Source organism: Arachis hypogaea, chromosome 19 (assembly GCF_003086295.3).
Source record: "Arachis hypogaea cultivar Tifrunner chromosome 19, arahy.Tifrunner.gnm2.J5K5, whole genome shotgun sequence".
Classification (NCBI taxonomy): domain Eukaryota; kingdom Viridiplantae; phylum Streptophyta; class Magnoliopsida; order Fabales; family Fabaceae; genus Arachis; species Arachis hypogaea.
Window position 1 is genome coordinate 21,004,033 of NC_092054.1, and position 20,390 is coordinate 21,024,422.

Sequence of the window (20,390 nt, forward strand, 5' to 3'; positions counted from 1 at the left end):
AAAAAGTAAAAGAACGATTTCTGTTTTTAAATGTTCCGAAATACTCTGTGTTCTAATAATTTTAATATTTAATTTTAATTAATATATATTATATATATTTTTTATATTTAAAATCAACGTTAAAATTATTAGAATATTAATATATTATAAATAATACATATATTTATATATGAATATATGATGGTTAATTTAGGAACTAATTATGTTCATGGACGTAGCTTTTTAATGAAAAAATATATAAAAGCAAAATAGAAATAAAAGCTGAAAAAGGAGAGAAAAAAATTAAAAAACACAGAATATGCCTTCAAAAATTTCTATTTTTTCTAAATCTGTCTTTAAAATTTAAAAAAATTAAAAACACAAATTTTAGTAATAAAAAATATATAAATTTGTGAGGCTGTAGGCACAGGTAGTTATATAGATAGAAAACATAGAAATCTAACTACAAAGTACGTAATTTTTTCTACACAAATACAAAAATAATATCATAAAAAATGGAAATTCAACTTGGTATATATCTTACATAAACTAAAGTATACTTATGTGTTAATAAACACAAAAATCTAAACATTATGAGTTTTTATCTTATGTTTTCCTTCTAAAGTTTATGTGTTTATCGTCAAAAAGAAAAAAATAGAAAAAACAAAATTTTTGTATTCTTATCAACAAATGTATGTATTTTTCTTTAAAAAATCTATTTTTTTAGACATTTGTTATAAAAAATGTTGTTCCTAAAATTTTATAATAATAATAATAATAATTATTATTATTATTATATAGAAATTTTATAAATCAAAAACACAAAATTCGTAAGTTGAAAATAGAATAGTTACACACAAATTTTTTGTATTTTTTATAACTTAATCTAGTAATGATCATTTTTAGCTTAAAAAAATTTGAGGCAACAATATCTTATGTTTTAAGATTAGTAGTAGTCTAACTCAAATTTACTTTGAGGAGGTTTGTGACAATAATATTAAAATTTTTTATATCAGTTATGATATGAATCAAGCATAACCTGAGAAATTTAATAGAAACAATCTCTTATAGCATTATTTTTTAAAATTAAAATTAATTTTTTTCTTAAAATTTGAAATTTTTAAAATAAAAAATTAACTAATATTAACAAATTAAAATTAATTTCTTATATTTTTATAATTAAATTTTTATACTGGTCTCTGAAATTCACAGTTTTTACCATTTTGTAAGAAATATTTTTCGTTGGTATTTAACAAGAAATTAGTGATGAATCAACGACAACATTTAAAAATTGTTGCCAAATAATTAAACATGAAAAATCAGACGATTTAGTGAAGATCGGCGAAGACTTCATTATTTCTCACAAATTGAATTTTATAACTAAAAAGATAGTGAAAAAAAAGTTTCTTGTTGATTTGTCACAAATAATTTAGCACGTAAAATTTTTTTCGCAGGCACACGAGGAATTCAACCAAAGAAAATGAGAGACAAGTTATAGGATTCTATGGCTATTAAAAATTTTTTTTTAATGATAAAGCATAAAATGACGAATATCTAAACATCTATTTTTAGTGTAGCTAAATATAAAAAAAAAAAATTGCCGATAAAAGTAGTTTATCTTGTAGTATTATATTTATAAAATTTGCTATCTATTTTTAAAAGTTATGAGATTTATTTTTGAGAAAGATAATTTTCTTTTAAATCCATCTTAACTAATTTTATACCTTGTTGTTCACAAGCTATTAGTTTGACTAGCCCTAAAAATATCGGTTTTTCATATTAAATTTATAATCACGATTCAAACTCTCAGTCTTATATACATATTTGAGTTATTTTAATTAGGGTTAACTACGATTTTGGTTCTTAAGGTATATGTCAAAAAAAATTTTTGTTCTCAAATTTTTTATGCATACAAAATTGTCCCTAATATTTAACTTAATTTTAAAATCGTCCTTTTTACTTAAATCTTAAAAATTTATTACCAAATGACTCCTAACAAAAAAATATATAAAATAAAAAAAGAAAAAAAGAGAGAAAGAGAACGGACGAGAGGGAGAAAAGGAATCACAGGGAAGGGAAGGAAAGAAGAAGAAGGAAAAAGGGAAAAAGAAGGGAAAGAAAGGAAGAGGGAAAAGGGAGGACGGCACCGGCGAGGCTTGGAGCCGTCATCGCCGTCGGAAATCAGAAACAGAGGGAGAGAGAGCTCGCGAGAGAGAGAGAGGAGACATGAGATAGTGACGCACTAAAGAGTGGAGGAGGAAGGAGGTGTTGTCTCACGTTTTGCCACCGTCGAGGAGCTCGCGGAGAGAGAGAGAGAGAGAGAGAGAGAGAGAGAGAGAGAGAGAGAGAGAGAGAGAGAGAGAGAGAGAGAGAGAGAGAGAGAGAGGTGTCTCGTCGTCGTCGCACTCCGCCACTGCCGCCGCTGCTACTGGCCTTGTCGCTGCTTCGCGTCCTCGCCGTTGGTCCTCCCTAGGGTTCCGATTCTGCTTCTAATTTGTTAATTTTGTTAATTACATTGTTGATTTGTTGATTTTGTTTGTTTCTGATTCTGATTCTATTAATGTTGTTGGCTCTGATTCTATTCTGGTTCCATTGTTCTTCTGCTTCTGTTTTTTCTATTCCTTATTTTGATTCTGATTTTATTATTGTTACGCTTCTGATTCTGTTTCTTTTGATTCTGCTTCTGCTTCTGATTGTGATTTTATTTTTTCACTTTTATTTTTGCTTTTATTTCTGATTCTGTTTATTATGTTTATTACATTGGTTCTACTTCTCCTTTTTCATTGTTGTTGTGCTTTTGCTTCTGATTCTGCTTCTGATGCTGTGATGGAGAAGAAAAAAAGAAGAATAGAAACTGATTATTTTAGTGAATAAAACGATATTTTAGTCCGAATGACGATTTTAAAACTAAATTAAACCTTAGTAACGATTTTATATAAAAAAAAGTTGGAAATTATTTTTGACATATACCTTAAGAATTAAAATCATATTTAACCCTTTCAATTAGCATCAAAGTTATTTTTTCTAAGAGTTTAAGCTTCCTAATGTTTACAAAGATAACGATCCATGAAGCCAAAATCATTAAATCAAAATTCTAAAAGGGATTTCACTCAATGACCTGTATATTTTAAATAGTGATATTCATATTAGCGAGAATAAATGAAGCTCCTCATTGAGTTTATAATTTCTGATAGATGCTAATTAACCAGATTAAAGTTTAGCTTAACTTAAAAGATAAATACTTACATATATATACTGATATGTGCTATGAGTAATACAGATCAAAATCACACTAATTTAAATTGAATTTTATTTTTAAAAAAATTATATTTATTGAATCAGATTTTGAATCTATTTTTTAATATCAAATAAATTTAATTCAAATTATAAAATATATGATATAATAATAATATTATTTTATTATTAAATTTAAATTTTATATATAATTATTTAATTTATTATATATTTTTATTTTATTCATATATTATTATTATTTAGTGAATATCTTGTTAATATAAATCATATTTATTTATGAGTAAATATTATTATTGCTCCTTAATTATTTGTTTAAAAGACAGCGTGCTCTTTTACCATTCAAAAATTCTTAACTGATTTTTAACGATTTAAATAATTGTTCTAAACGATCCATATTATTGGACTAAGTAACTCCTATTACTAGATTAAGCGGCCCTGACACATTAGTTATTCACCGTTTATAAAAATTGCTTAGACCAATTATTTCAATTATTGAAGACCGATTAAAAAATTTTAAATGAATAAATGACCATTTGTACCAATGAGAGATGAAAACGCTGACATTTGTATCCATGAAAGCTCGAAACTAATCTTGTACCCAAGATAGATGCTGTTCGTGTGACAAAAGTGCCCTAACTTGGATCTGAGCTTGGTTCGTGGGTTTCCGAACCTACGTGGCACTCCCCCCCCCCCCAAAGCCATATCTGAGCCAACCATTCACCATCATCTTCTTCATCTTCTTCACCATCATCCCCATCCATCACTGCCTCTTCCCAGCCACCATAACCTCCATCACCATCACCTCAGCACCGCCACAGCCACCTCCCTTCACCACAACCTCCGGCGACAACCCACACTGCTGCGCCCCTTTCTCTTCTTCTTCCCCTCTTCTCACCTCCGCTGAGCCCAGAAACCACAGCGCCAGCTCCTCCTCTCCACCAAAGCCCAGAGCGGCAGCGGCTACCTTCTCCATTCCTGGGTTTCTTCTCGTCTGCCACCAAACAGCCGCGACACCCAACCTTCTCCGCAGCGGCGTTCCAACCCGTCACCACTCCCCTGTCCGAACCCTAGCTCCGCCAACCATCACCGTCGGCCTCTACGAGCCACCACAACCCTCTTACCTTTTCTCCCCTTTGCGTGTTCTCTGTCTTCCTCAACCACACCAACAAACCGGCCACCTTCTCCTCCCTCTCTCTCACTGGCTGAACCGCCGCACCGTCAACGAGCCACAGCGACACCGACGATGAGCCCCTTTCCCCCTTTCTTCTTCCTTCTCTGTCATCCCGTCTCACCATCGCGACCCAGCCTAGCACCGTCGCGATTCCAGCCCCGTTTTCCGTTCTCCCATGGAACGATCAGAACAGGGTGCAGCCCCTGTGTCTTCCATCCCCTCTGTTTTCCCCTGTTTCATGGCTGCGTTCACTCTCCGCTGCTGCAATTGAAGCAGTGCCACTACCAAGCCGCCGCTTCTGCCCCGGCCAATTCAGCCATCATCTTCCCTTCACCTGTTTATTCTCTGCTTCCTAGGTTCCCATTTTCATTTGTTGAGTTCTGTTTCTTTCATTGTATTGCTTTTAGTTCATTTTGCTTAATTTGGTTAGTTAGAAATGCATGTTAGTTGCTTAGGTTGTTAGATAATCTAAGCTGGATAGTGGATTTAGGTTTGTTTTTATTCATGCTGCTGTTTGAAAATTTTGATGTTTTGATTCATGCTGCTGTTTGAAAATTTTGGCTTGTCTGATGCTACTGGGAGCTTTGGGGGAGGTAGGGTTCGGACATGGGAGTGGTGACGGGTTGGAATGCCGTAAGGACGCTGCGGAGAAGGTTGGGTGTCGCGGCTGTTTGGTGGAGAGGAGGAGCTGACGCTGTGGTTTCTGGGCTCAGCGGAGGTGAGAATAGGGGAATAAGAAGAGAAAGGGGCGCGGCGGTGTGGGTTGTCGCCAGAGGTTGTGGTGAAGGGAGGTGGCTGTGGCGGTGCTGAGGTGATGGTGATGGAGGTTATGGTGGCTGGGAAGAGACAGTGATGGATGGGGATGATGGTGAAGAAGATGAAGATGATGATGGTGAATGGTTGGCTCAGATATGGCTTTTGGAGGGGGAGGGGGGTTGGGAGTGCCACGTAGGTTCGAAAACCCACGAACCAAGCTCAGATCCAAGTCAGGACACTTTTGTCACACGGACAGCATCTATCATGAGTACAAGATTAGTTTCGAGCTTTCATGGATACAAATATTAGCGTTTTCATCTCTCATGGGTACAAATGGTCATTTATTTAATTTTAAATTGTAGAAGAATGTTTTGTCCTTTAAACAAATAATCAATGACCGAATAGAGTACTTATTTTTTATTTATTTCATCAACCTAAATTTACTTTTAGTTTTTAATAGTAAAATTTTTTTTTTTGAATAACTGAATAACTTATTCAATTAAACCGCAATTGGTTGAATTAGATTGAATTTAAAAATTAAACTAAATATTTAATTGAAAGTATAATAAATTATATACTTTGCATTACATTAATTTTTTTTTTTCAAAAACTAATTCAAATCACACTGCAAAGATGTCCTATATGCTGGTTATGATAAAATTATAGTCTGTGATACTACTTAAAAATTTCTGAAATAGAATATGCTCAATAAAAAAAACTGATTAAGTCAAATAAACTAAGGTCAACGTGCTGAATCATAAATAACGGGATGAAAATAAGAAAGAAGAAAACACAAATTTTGTTATTTGATTATACTTTATACGGTTAACAGATAGCATTATCAAATGGTACTGCAGTATAATATATTTTGATTAAACAATTATTTCTTACATAAAAAGTACTTTTAAAAGAACAATAATACTAAATTTATATGTGATTTTGAACTAAATCCTTAACAAAAGTATATGTCAAAATTAAACAACATAAAATTTGGTAAATTAGAAGGTGGGATTTAATTAAATTTGATAGAAAATTATAACCAAGAGTACTAAATTTTAACAATAAATTTAATTTTTTTATTAAAAAATTATAGCTAAAGAGTGTTAAAATAATGTAATTTTAAATTATATAAATTTATATTTTTTTAGTAATTTTTCTCTAAACGTAATTTTAAATAATGAAATTCAAACAACATTCATTTTATTATAATATATTTTGATACAAAATTATCAAATATAAATTACATTAATACTAAGGGGATGCTCTCATAAAGACGCGTAAAACGTCTTTTTGTAAAGACGTTTACGTGTCACATTATTATTGGACGTATTAACGAATTAGTTATTTTTAAATTTCTTAACAAATTTGAATAAAACCGCTTTTTTTCTTACAATAACAATAAATTCAATTTTTTTAGGAATTTAATTATATTTTTAAATTTTTAGGGATTTAAATGTCTGTAAAACAAAAAGTTAGGGATATATTTTTTTTATAAAAAAATTTAAAAATATTCGGTTTAGATTGTGTAATTCGATGGATCAAATCGGGTCTAATAATTATAATACAGACCATTAGATTTATTATTGTTACTATAATAAATCGATTTTGTTTTAGTTTATTAAAAAATAAATTATTAACCGATTTAATAAAGATGTCCAATAATAAAATGACACATATAAACGTCTTTAAAAAAATACATTTTAAGTGTGTTTATTAAAGTGGTCTCCTAATACTAATTCACTTCTTATCAAAATTAAGTTTATAAAATTAATTAGAGAGTGTTAGGTAAACAATGACTATTTTAAACAATATGAACAACCACCAATCAAATAAAAATACACTACATCCTAATTTAATACTATTAATTAAATTTAAGATTAATTAATTCTTTTAACTCTATTAATTCACATTATTTACACATTATTCAAAAATATTATTAATTACCTAAATACACATTATTCACATTAACTCTAATTCAAATAGACACTAAATAATTGGACAGATTAATAAACACAAGTTCAAAAACATCACGTGGCCATTAATGGAGAAAATAAATAATTAAATATATGAGCATATTTATTGTCAACGGCTCTACCTAATACGTGAAATGAAGATTTTTGTAGTGGCAATAATGGAAATATGAAAACTACGCTAATTGAAGTCAATTACGGTTGCTAAATGCTGATCCTCAGCCTCATCTAGAAGGTGCTTATAAGTTATAACTAGTAAACACTTTCTAGCCAGTTTCCTTTGCTTTGAGGAGTAGTACTATTTGTATTTGAGGACCACAGCACTGACCCAAACCCAACCCAACCCTCAAACCAAACCTTTATTTGCCACTACTACTAACTCCCAGTGTTTTTTTGTGTCAGATTCAGTTGCGTGTCGGCAAGTTTAGTGAGACACGTGTTCCATGACGGCTTGAAATTGAAACTTGCGTTTCCCCAATTAATGAATCTTCCTCAGTATTCTTCAAGGTTCTGGCTCGTGCGTGCTTGTGTCGTGTGTGGTTGTGGAGTGTGGACTCGAAGCGAAGCGAAGGGTAGTAGGGTACTTTGGTCTTTGGCACATTCGTTCCACGTGCTACTATGTGGCTCGGTCGGTCTCAGTTGGCATTTGCTTTCGCATCTCAGCCCCGAGTCTGCTTCGGACTCTTTCACCAGTCACGGGAGCTGATGGTGTCGTTTTGTACGTTTCGTGAGGTGGTTACCATTTTGACTTTCAATGATTATCGGTAGATTTTGCTTTGTTTCAACGTTTGAAAGGTTGAAAACCGAAGAGCAAGAGCCTATGGTTTCTTTTTCGTTTTTATTTATTTATTAATAAAGATAGTTTTATGATGAAAAAAAGAAAAAAGAAAAAAGAAAAAAGAAAAAAGAAAAAAGAAAACAGAAAAAGGAAAAAAGAAAAAAGAAAAAAGAAAAAAGAAAAAAGAATGAGGGTTTAAACGAGACACTTTATAGTTTATACTAAGATTGCGTTTGGTTAGTGTAGTGTATAGTATACCAAAGGAGATAGTCACTCAGTCACACATAAATAAAAAAAGACATAAACGTAAAATATATTTTAGAATTATTTAGATAAAAATGTTTAAAATGTTATTTTTTAAAGATATTTTTAATAATTAAAATTTAATATATATAATCAATTAAATGGTATTATTTTTGTCAAAATTAAGTTAAATAAGCCAAGAAACAATACCTCAAATGGTATAGTCTTCCCATACTCAATTAAGAGGTTGCGGGTTCGAGTTTCCATATTTTCGATAAAAAAAATTAAGCCAAACAAATTATTTTGACCGAAAAAATGGGAGTAATTAGCCATTTCTGACCATGAAAGATTGAGACGCTGACAATACTAACCATGACTAATTTAAATTAACTTTATAACCATGAAAGATTTGCTCCGTTTGACATTTCTAACTAAACATCAATTTTTTAAATTTGCCGTTAGTAAGGCTTCTTACGTGGCTGTTTATTATCCAAGGTGTCATTATTTTATTTTAATTTAATAATAAAATAATATGTTACTAAACTAATTACCTAATCAGTCATCAGAGTCTCTTGGAGTCTTGGTACCAAATTGAAACACCAAGGGTTTGCGCGCAGATGCTCCGGTTCTTCATCAATGGTGATATCGACTCTCCTCTAACCCAGCAGATGTTGTCGCTCTTCACCGGCTTTCATCATCTGTGAGCGTTGCAAGTGTACTCGCCGTCGTGGAAGTCCTCTGTGTTGTGCATTCAGAGCTTGTACGTTCCTGTCTGAGTCGTTGTTATCGCGTTAACGTGCCCTCAAAGTACTCGCCGTCACATTCCCGTCGTCACCCTCATTGCTTGTGTTCCGGTTGGTGCCTGCTTCTACTCTTTCTTTTTCCATTATTATTTTCGGTTTTTATCCCATTTCAATAAAATTAGAATGAATTAATGATTTTCTAGCTCCTAAAGGTGTTGTGTTTCGTAACTATGATTAGCCTCTTTGGCATTAACATGATTATAATGAAGTGCTTTCTATTTATTAGAAAACATGTATGCATAAGATATGTATATGCTTTATAAGATTGTATGATTTTTTGGTGTTGTGTAGCTGGAATATATTTATATGATTGTATTGTATGTTGGTATAATAATGTATGGCTGTGACATATTTGAGTTATGCTGGATATTGTAGGGTCTTATTCCTGCTCTACAGAAAATTATGTCAGAATCACATCATAGATTTTGTTCTAGGCATATATGGCAGAATTTTGCTAAAAAATGAAATGGTCTTAACTTCAAAGGAGTATTGTTCAACTGTGCAAAAGCTATGACCCCCAGGAATTCGATGCTTCCATGGATAGAGTTAAGAGGATGAACCCTCACGCATGTGAATATCATAGGCGAATTGAACCTTGTCAATGGAGTCGATCACATTTTAGCAAGTGGCCGAAGAGTGATAACATCACAAACAACAATGTCGAGGTGTTCAACAGTTGCATAAAAAAGATGAGGAAAAAGTCAATTATCACCATGCCAGAAGAGATTAGGTGTTACATTATGCGCATCTTGGCTAGGAACAAGAAGGCACTGGTAGGGTATATGGGCAGGATTACTCCGGTTCCACAGAGTCGATTGGAAGTCGAAAAGAGGTATAGCAATCATTGGAGGCCTTTCCCAATGGGTGATTTAGCTGGTAACATATTTGAGATTCAATGCTTGTCGATTAAGGTCAGCGTAGACTTGGGCAAGAAAATTTGTAGTTGCAGATTTTGGCAATTAAATGGTCTTCCCTGTCGACATGCTTGTGCTGCTCTAGCATATCAGAATAGAAGACCCGAGGAATATGCGAACAATTGGCTCACTGTTGGAGCATACAACAAAAGATATGAGTTCCTAGTTCAACTTGTTCCTAGCAAGGAGTTTTGGGAAAAGCATGGGTATACAAACATTTTGCCTCCAGCATACAAGAGGTCGGGCAGAAGACCAACAGTGAAGAGAAACAAAATGAATGATGCACCAGAGCCACAACCAGATCCTCACAGAGTCAAGTAAAAATATGGACAAATAGTTTGCAAATATTGTCTTATTGTATAATTGTTTACAATTAGTGTCATTTTGATACCATATTATATTTGTATCCTCACTTGTTTCTTACTTCTTTAGGCTGGACATAATAGTAGAACATGTCAAAAAAAGAAGGATGACATGGCTGCAGCCGAAGAAGCAGGACCATCAACAGTCCCAAATGCAGCACCGACAGCAGTCCTAGATAAAGCACCGGCAGCACTAGCTGCACCTGTTGCAGTGCCATCTATGGTGATTCCGACAATAAAATAGTTATATCTGTTAATGTAATTATTTTTCTCAATTTTTAATTGTTAATGCAATTATTTCCTCTCTAACCAGGTGATACCGAACCCTGATTCACTTATTCCTCCTCAAGCCAACCAACCTCCAATTCAACCAGCACCTATAAGACCACCACCAATCAGACCTTCAATGCAAAATATTCCCTCCGGTAGCAAGAGACCAGCCAAAAGGAAGAATACCAAGAGGCCTCCTCCAACTCTGTTCAACAACATGAGACCTTCTTCAATAAGCAACCTCTCAAGTAGGCCTATTGTTAGCCAAGAAATCATGCATGGTGCTAGTGCTGGAACATCTACCAGATTCATGTAATTTATGCCGACTCCAAGACTTGGAGCACCAACAACTGGACTCTCTAGTGGCAGTAGCAATTCCACACCTAGTTAGGGACTAAGATTGATTAGATTAAGGAACTGTTGTTGTAGTATTTAGATATGCCTGTTACATAGACCATGTGCACTTCAATCTTTTTGGGAACTTAGTTATAGTGTTTTGGTTTAGAGTTACATTGACCATGGTTTGTTTTATTACTTAATTCTCATGAAACAACTATGATGAATTAGCATGAACTTATATGTCTGCTATGTTAATGGGAGATGATTACATATTTGGTATTGTCCCACATTGATTTGGTATAAGAATTTTTATTTAGTAATTGTCACCATTCATATATATTGCTATGTCAAGGTTAAATTAGAGTTTGTGATTTGAAATATAAGCAACTATGTTAAATTTCAAATATCTAAAGGTTATTTTTGTCAAATTTTCATTCATTTGATTCACAAATTTTTATTAACTGTTAATTGTCACAACTTATATACTGTTATATCAAAGTTAAATCAGTGTTTGTGATATGAAATATAACCAATTAGGTTAAATTTCGAACTTTTTAGTGGTTATTTTTGTCAAATTCTCAATTTTTCGTGGTTAGATATGTCAACAAATATATTCTTATCAGGTTACTTTTGTCAAAAAAAAATTTTAACAAACCAAAAATTGGTTCAACGCCACATTCCCTTTCCCATTCAAATTCAATATCAACACAGGAAAAGAATATAATCAAATTAAACCTCAATTCTACATTTTAAATGTTAGAAACAGGATTGAAAGGGAAGCACAACACAAGTCCTATAACAATTGACAAAATTCATATCTTAATTTCTAGAATAAACTACCATTTGTATCCACAAAAGTTGAAAACGCTGACACATCTACCCATAAAAAAAAATTACCATTTGTACCCATAAAACATGAATTCCATATAACAAAATTATCCAAACACTAAAAAATCACATAAAAACTCCAAATTACCCTTATCATCATCTGCATCATCTTTTCCCCTCCACCACCACCACCACCACTAACCCCATCCTCTTTCTCTCTCCTTCCATTTTCTAAACTCGTCGCCGCCGCCAGAGTCCGTAAACTCTGTCAACTCCTTCCTCTCTCTCTTTCCCTCTCTTTCCTTCTGTGATTTGCTTCTCTCTCTCTTCTACTTTTTTGAACAGTTGCGTGATATAGGTTCGGTGGTCTCTGAATTTGCAGATTGGGAAAGAGCGGGTGGAACCACAGACTAGATATGGGCTGGATCGGAGTTCTGTGTCAGCGAGAGATGGAGGGCTAGTTGGAATGGGTTGGGCAGTGGTAGCGATTAGGCAGCGATGGCGGCGCTAGGGTTGCGAAAGGCGGCAAAAATAGAAGGCGACTAGTACTCGCGGAGGTGAGGTGAGGGGAAGAAGAAGAAAGAGAGAGGGAAAGGGTGGAGGAGGAAAGAAAGGGGAAAGGACGCGGTGGCAGCGAGTGGAGGTTAGGTGGGACTTGACGGTGCCAGCGACTGTTGAATGCCGCGGTGGTGGTTACGTAGAGAAGCAGAGAAGGGAACAGGGGTGAGAAGGGGCAAGAGAGAGGAAGAAGAGAGGAAATTGGGTGAGGGGGCGACAACTTGGTGGTCGCCGGTAGTGGTGCGGTGGTCTGAGACAATTTGCTTTTTCTATTGTTGTTGTTGTTGCTTTATGTGAAGAAGATGATAATGGAGGTATAGTGGTGGTGGTGGTGATAGTAGTGATGAAGAAAATGAGGTGATGGTGCCTTTGAACTCAAAGTTTGGCTCAGGCGAGGAAGAGATAGGGAAGGAGAGAAGGAGGGGTGGATGATGCGGATGATAATAAGGGTAATTTGGGTTTTTTATGTGATTTTTTAGTGTTTGGATAATTTTGTTATATGGAATTCATGTTTTATGGGTACAAATGGTAATTTTTTTATGGGTAGATGTGTCAGCATTTTCAACTTTCGTGGGTAGAAATGGTAGTTTACTCTAATTTCTATAATATCTCCCTTAATCTTTCCTATCTTCGTGACTACTTTCATAATAAACACAGAAGAAGAAGCATGATAAACGCAGAAGAAGAAGCATGATAGCTATCATAATAAATCCATATTCTACTTTCATAACTACATTCTCAACTTTTCATAACTAGGGTTTCAGATTTTTGAATAACCCACACACTTATGAAGAAGAAGCACATAGAGTCATTATGGTAAAATTAGGTAGTAATGCCACGTTGGAAAGCCAAGTTGGAAGGATACTTGCCACGTAGGAAGCCTTACTAACGGCAAATTTAAAAAATTGACGTTTGGTTAGAAATGTCAAACGGAGCAAATATTTCATGGTTATAAAGTTAATTTAAATTAGTTATGGTCAGTATTGTGAGCGGTTCAATCTTTCATGGTCATAAATGGTTAATTACTCAAAAAACGGTAAATCAAATTTTGAATCCGTTTAAATTAATATTATTTCTTATAAAAAATGTCTACAAAATAAAGGGCTAGAATTTAGGATTTTCAAAATTAATATATATAATAAGAATATTTTAGTCATTTTTTATAATAAGGGTATTGTAGCCATTTTTCATAAAAAATAATATTAATTTAAACCAATTCAAGATTTAATTTAATATTTTTTGGTCAAATTAATTTGTCTAGACTAATTTTGACAAAAATAACACGCTTTAATCGATTATATATATTAAATTTTAATTACTAGAAAACATCTTTAAAAAAGATATTTTAGACGTCTTTATCTGAATGGGTCCTATATATTTTATGTTTGGAACATAAACACATAAGACACATAAATTATTAAAAAGTCTATAATATCCTCATCATCTACTTTCACCGCCACTATTACGAGACTCTTTATTAACCCCGAAAAATAAATAACAAAAAATTTCAATAATTTTAACAATAAATTCAACCATCAATGGCAGCAAGAATTCTATTTAATAATTAATTCAACAATTTTTTTAAGAAAAAAATTAAAACAAATCTGGAAAAGAGTGGATAAAAAGAAAGAGTAGGAGAAATGCGGCAGTGGAGAGGCGACAGAGGAGAAACAGAAGTGGCGAGCTCGAAGAGGGAGAAGAAGAACAACAAATTTGGAGATAACGTGAAAATCAGATCTGGAGGCAACTATGACAAAAGACAACGACGGCGGTGATGAAATAGAAGAGAAAAACAAAGAAAGAAGGAGGAAGGAGGGAAAGAAGAGTGGCAACGGTTGTTTGGTTGGAGAAAAGGAGGAGAAAGGTGAAGATGGTGGTTTGGGTGTGAAGGAGAAAAGAAAGAAGATCTGATGCAGAGAGAGGTAAAGCGTGAAAAATGGAAGAAGGAGAAAGAAGATATGTAAATGGCATATAATTGAAAAAAAATAGAAAAAAATTATGTCTATGTTTAAAAATTGGTGTTTGCTTTAGTACGATGATAAATTCATACGTACTGATACGTTTAAAATATGGACAAGTAATAACAAGTCATGTTGAATTTATTTTCCACATCAGCATTTGATTTTTTTTTAAATATATATTATATCACCACTTTTACTAAAACACCCTTTTAATTAAATAAAAATAAAAGAATATTTTTTTATTTAATTTTATAAAAAGTCTTAAACATCCTTACTTTATTCGATTAAACAAAAATACCCTTTTAAATCAATCAAATTTTAGAATTCAACTAATCCTAATTTTATATTTTCAAATAATTTAAACAACAAAACAAAAATATATCTGGAAAACAAAAAATCAAAATTGTTCTTTCATCGTTCTTCATCTTCTCATATTGCTCTCAATTCCATTCAGCGTCGCTGTGTTAAAGTCTCCGCTGCTGAATCCATTCCTGTCACCACAACGACACTGTTCCTGCTTCATACCCAATAGTGATGGTAGCATCTTCAACCTCGCCATAAAGAACACCTTGCTCACCACCCTCCTAGTTTTCAAGAACACCATTAGAGAAGGTAACCACCTCAACCCCACCATGCACTTCACCTTTCATATTATAGATTCTCAACTTTCATGCCTTATTTTCATATAAAGCTTCCTTTTTCCCTTCATTTCATTTGGAAAAAAATTTGATCTTTTATTGATGAAATTGTGCAAAACTGAGGTTTTTTTTTTATTTTGGATAAATTTTTGTAGAGTTCATCAAGAGTGTGCATGTGTACCAAATAAAGGATGGGAAAGTAAGGGAAGTTGAAAAAGAGTTTATGTTCTCAGAGAGTGGCTCCTATGGCAAAATGAGGTCCATACCAATCCTCATATTGCAGAAGAAGCTTTGTGTAGCTGAAGTTTCTGAAGTGTACCAAAATGGAATGTGGCTTTATATCTTTTCCTTTCATAGAGATCACAAGCCTCAATTTTCCAGCATTCCAAACTTGCTTTTGCTCTCCAGGTATATATATATATATATCTGCTCAAGTCCCTATTTAAAGTTGCTGAAACTTTTTGTATCTGTTCTTAGGGTTGCACACGAATCGGATCGGATCGGATATGATATCCGCATTTTTTCAGGCCATATCCGATCCGAATACTTGCGGATTAGATCGGATATCGGGTATATCCGCATAATTAAAAAAAAAACTATTTTAAGATTCTATTTGACTATTTTTACAAAAAAAAATCCATAAAATTCATTTTTCACTTGTAATATTATCAATAAAAGTTCTCTTGAATAACAAAAAAAAAAAAAAATAATAACACAAGATTTAAGTTTAATTATTCTAAGTTGAAGTACAACATAAAAAATTAAAAACAAGATATCATAAAATTCATAAAACAACATACTAAAATTTATATCACATTAGGGTTTACTTTCTTAAACTATGCTATTTATATAAGACATGCGGATATGCAGATTTGCGGATCGGATCCGTGGATATCACTGCTAAATCCGCAATCCGATCCTACCATAGTGCGGATCGGATAATATCCGCAAAATTCGGATTAGATGCGGATAATTACCACGGATATGCGGATATTATCCGATCCATGTGCAGCCCTATCTGTTTTTAGATTGTGTATTTGCTTTTAGTCATGATTATTGCTATATTATGAAATGTCTTAAGATAGAAAATACAGAGGCATGAGACTGAGACCAAAGAATATATTTATGTCATTGTCTCAATTTTCCTGATCCCCAACTTTTGGTGCATATCATATTCATACTACCATTCATTTATTTATTTTTAAAGAATTGTACTAATCTTGTCGAAATTGATTTTTTATCTCACAGGTCCTTCCAGTTATGGATTTGGAAATTCAATGAAAGGGGAGAAACTTGGTTTCAATCATCAAGTAATAATTTGGTTGACAACAAGAAGCCCTAGGTTCAAGAAAGTCAATCAATAAGAGCTTTTAGTGCTGCTTCGGGATAACCATTTGAAGTAAAAACTCATTCCTAGTGGACAGGAACCATGCCTTCTAGAATACCTCCTTTAAAACCTCCACCTGGCAGGCTGAATCCTCTCCCCCTTGAGCCTCCTTCGTTTAGGCCTTTTGGTAATGTTGCTGCTGTCCCTGCCCCTGCCCCTGCCCTTGCCCCTGCCCTGGCTACTCATGGACCACAACAGGTTAGTGTTGGTGGTGCTCCATGTCCTGGACCTCCACCACCACCACACCCAGCACCAGTTGGTGCCCAACATTCTCCTCCCTTCCCACCACCTCCTGCACCAGTTGGGGCCAGACCTAGTCCTCCACCGCCACTGCCTCCTGCATCAACAGGTGCAAAACCTAGTCCTCCTCCACCTCCCCCAACTCCAGCTGGTGCCAAACTTGGTCCTCGCTCTCCGCCACCTCCGAAGGGTGGTATACCTCCCCTTACCCACCTCCAATCAGGGCTAGCAAACCAAAAACTATGGAGAACGTTGAAGCTGGTGCAAGTGAAGCTGATGCTCCTAAACCAAGCTAAAGCCATTTTTCTGTGATAAGGTTCAAGCTAACTCTGATCAATCAATGGTTTGGAATCAAATCAAGTCTGGATCATTCCAATAAGAAATTAATCCAAAGGCTTTTTTTGTTGGACAAAGATAGTAGTTTATCACAAGCTGGTAATATTTCTTATGAAAAAAATTGCAGGTTTAATGAGGAGATGATAAAAACACTTTTTGGTTATAACGTTGTGGATAAAAACAATGGCCAACGAGGGAAAGAGTCTTTCGCCCAAGACCCTTCACCTCAGTATATCCAGATCATTGACAAAAAGAAAGCACAAAATTTATTAATTCTGTTGCGAGCATTGAACGTGACAATGGAAGAAGTATGTGATGCACTTTATCAAGGTGATTTTCTTGGTCTTTCAATTTTTTGTAAGAAACTGTTGATAATTGTGATAGTAATATTAGATTTCGTAGAGAACACAAGTTATACAAAACTTTACATGGTCACACTGCTGCCCTAAAACATTATAAACAACCAGTATCATGTTGATTATTTGAATCTAGCACCATTTTGCTGCACGTAGGGAGCATGGATTGTGGTAGTGCTGTTGTTAGGTTTGATTATTGTTCTAAAATTATTTGATTTATGCTATCATGGTTGAGTATGGAGGAGCATAGATTGTGGTAGTCTTTGTTAGTGTACAGACAACTATTTTCTGAACAAGTGAGTTGATCACTTTTTGAAACTTGCTTGGTAAATCATGATGAAATCTGTTTATCATATAGAAATGTTCACTTGTCTCTGCTTCCACTTGTATAATAGCTTTGAAATTTCTTTTTGGTTTATTAGGAAATGAATTGCCTGCTGAGTTCCTCCAAACCTTGCTGAAGATGGCACCGACGACTAATGAACAACTTAAGCTTAGACTTTTTATTGGTAAGCTATCTCAACTTGTCCCTGCTGATCAGTTCTTGAAAGCGATGGTTGACATTCCATTTGCTTTTAAGTGAATGGAAGCACTTCTTTTCATGAGTACACTTAAAGAGGAGCTCAATTCTACTATCGAGTCTTTTGCAGTTCTAGAGGTACAATATCTAAATCATGATCATGGCATTAAAATTTTGTAGTTTTGAAGTGTTTGATTATCCCAAATAAGATGATAAACTGATTTGAGAGGGAATATCACCCCAACAAACATGATTTATTGTTATATTGTAGAACATTATGGTGCTGTTTAGTTCATGTAGCAAACCCCACCTAGTGAGACAAGGCTTAGTTGTTAAGGTCGTTGTGTTGTATCATCAAGATATATCATTCTGTCAATCTTAGGCTGGCAAAAGTAACAATGTAAACTTTGAGTAGCTGGGTATAGTGAGTCCTTAAACTGACTCATTTATGTCCTACATATTTTTTATTTCTATAATCCAATTGTTGAATTGTTAGTTAATATGCTGATTATTTTTTGTTCAGCGATTGGACCAATAATTTGTGGGCATTAATTAGTTCATAGTTTCACATTTTCAAGTAGGGGTGCGCACGGGTAGCGGGTACCCGGTTACCCGTCCAAACCCGAACCGAACCAATTAAATTGGTTCTGGAACCAACGGGTAATCGGGTCCACCCGAACCAAACCGATGGTCTTTGTTAGTGATTGGCTCGGGTATCGGTTCTGGGGGTGCGGAACCTGAACTAACCCGCAAACCCGATCATATATTAATTAAATAAAAAAATAATATATATATATATATATATATATATATATATATATATATATATATATATATATATATATATATATATATATATATATATATATATATATATATATGACTTTTCCATTAGACAAAGATTATTCACTATTAATATGTTTGGATTTTAATGAGTTTAGTTTTTAATGTATTTGGTATTTAACATGTTTGGATTATTTCTATTGATATTACATGTTTATTGTACTTGTTGAATTTTTAAGATAAAAATTTGGTTTTTTTTTTTATGAATTTCAATGTCATCGGGTATCCAATTATCCGAAACGAACCAATCCGTTCTTAGTCGGTTTAGTTTGATTCGGGTGCATGTACAAAAAATACAAATCCGAACCAAACCGAACCAATTATATTTTGATTAGTTCGGTTCTAATTTTACCATGAACCTGAACCAAACCGACTCGTACTCACCCCTATTTTCAAGTACATTTTTCTCCCCTTCATATGAAATATTCATGCAGTACAAAATAAAGTCTGATTCCTTCGTACGCAATTTTTATCATTTTTTGAGTATGTTTACAGTTACTAATCCCATAAAGAATATGCATCCTTTAAAATGTGGTATCTAGGAGATATAAATTTTTAGTGCTTTGTTTAACTATATCAAGTTAGAAGTTAGGAGTTAGATTTATGCTGTGTGTGAATTATACATAGACATAAACAAGAGTATGTTCTGTAATTGCCACGCACTCACTAACTCGACTATTTCTCAAATTGATGCCCTCACATTTGTGTGACCCCTTCCTTTCTTGTCCTGAAATCTGATTCTTCTTGCACCTTCATCCGACATATCAGGTTGCTTGTAAGGAACTAAGAAACAATTGGCTGTTCCTCAAGCTTCTTGAAGCTGTTCTCAAAACTGGCAACCGTATGAATGATGGAACATTCCGTGGTGGTGCACAAGTATTTAACCTTGATACACTCCTGAAACTATCTGATGTAAAAGGAACAGATGGCAAGACCACACTCTTACACTTTGTTGTTCAAGAGATTATCCGTTCTGAAGGCATAAAAGCTGGCAGGCTGGCAAATGTGAGTGATCTTAAAGATAGCTCTAAGTCTATAAGTGGGGTTACTGTTTTTCTTTTTCATGTTTTATTGGTTCCATAGTGCATCATTCCTACCCATACTTTTGATATTTTGGTAGTTTTAAATACAACATTTGGGAGGTTTATTCTTGCAATTATGCTTCACTATTGTTGAGTGGCTCTCGAACATAAACCGAATTTGTAGGAAGAAGCAAACAATCAAGAATCGGATGACAAGGCTGTAGCACTGGTGGCAATAGAGAAACAAAGGATGCTGGAGAGCAAAAAGGAAAACATAGAAAGGAAACCATTCATGGACATACAAAGTGAGACTAGGAAGTTGAGGTAAGACATCTTTAAGAGAAGGCATCGAGCGCGAGCTCAGGTCAAACTTAATTCGACTGTCTCCAGCAGCAGCATTAGCAACAAAACTACCATTTAGACTTGAAGGTTTCATATTGAAAATTATGCATCTCAAGGTTCTAAATTATAATTTTAGTCCACATTGGAAGTACTACTCTTTGAGGACTTCATACCTTTTTCTCTCCTATAAATGCCTTTTATTTAGCCTTAAGAATTTTCTCTGTATTCATCTTTCTTGGTTAGAAATTTAGGTGAATTTTTTTATTTGAACCAGCACTGGAATTAGATAAATAAAGCGTGTGTTTTTTCTCTGTATTCCAATGCGTGTGTTTTTAGTTGTCCTATCTGGTCACGAGCAAATTAATTTAAATTCACCTTCTCCAAAAAAAAATAATTGTCAAATAAAAATAATTCAAACTAATTCTCTATATCATGTTATTTCCAATGCGTGTGTTTTATCTCTGTATTCCAACATATCCGATCCGATCTGATCCGCGTTCATCTCTACTGATGGAGGTA

General features: G+C 33.9%; 1 pseudogene; it reads left to right on the forward strand.

Annotated features, from left to right (window-relative positions):
* Positions 1 to 16,049: 16,049 nt before the first annotated feature.
* On the forward strand, positions 16,050 to 20,186 carry LOC112778071 (formin-like protein 5; annotated as a pseudogene).
* The last annotated feature ends 204 nt before the right edge of the window (positions 20,187 to 20,390 follow it).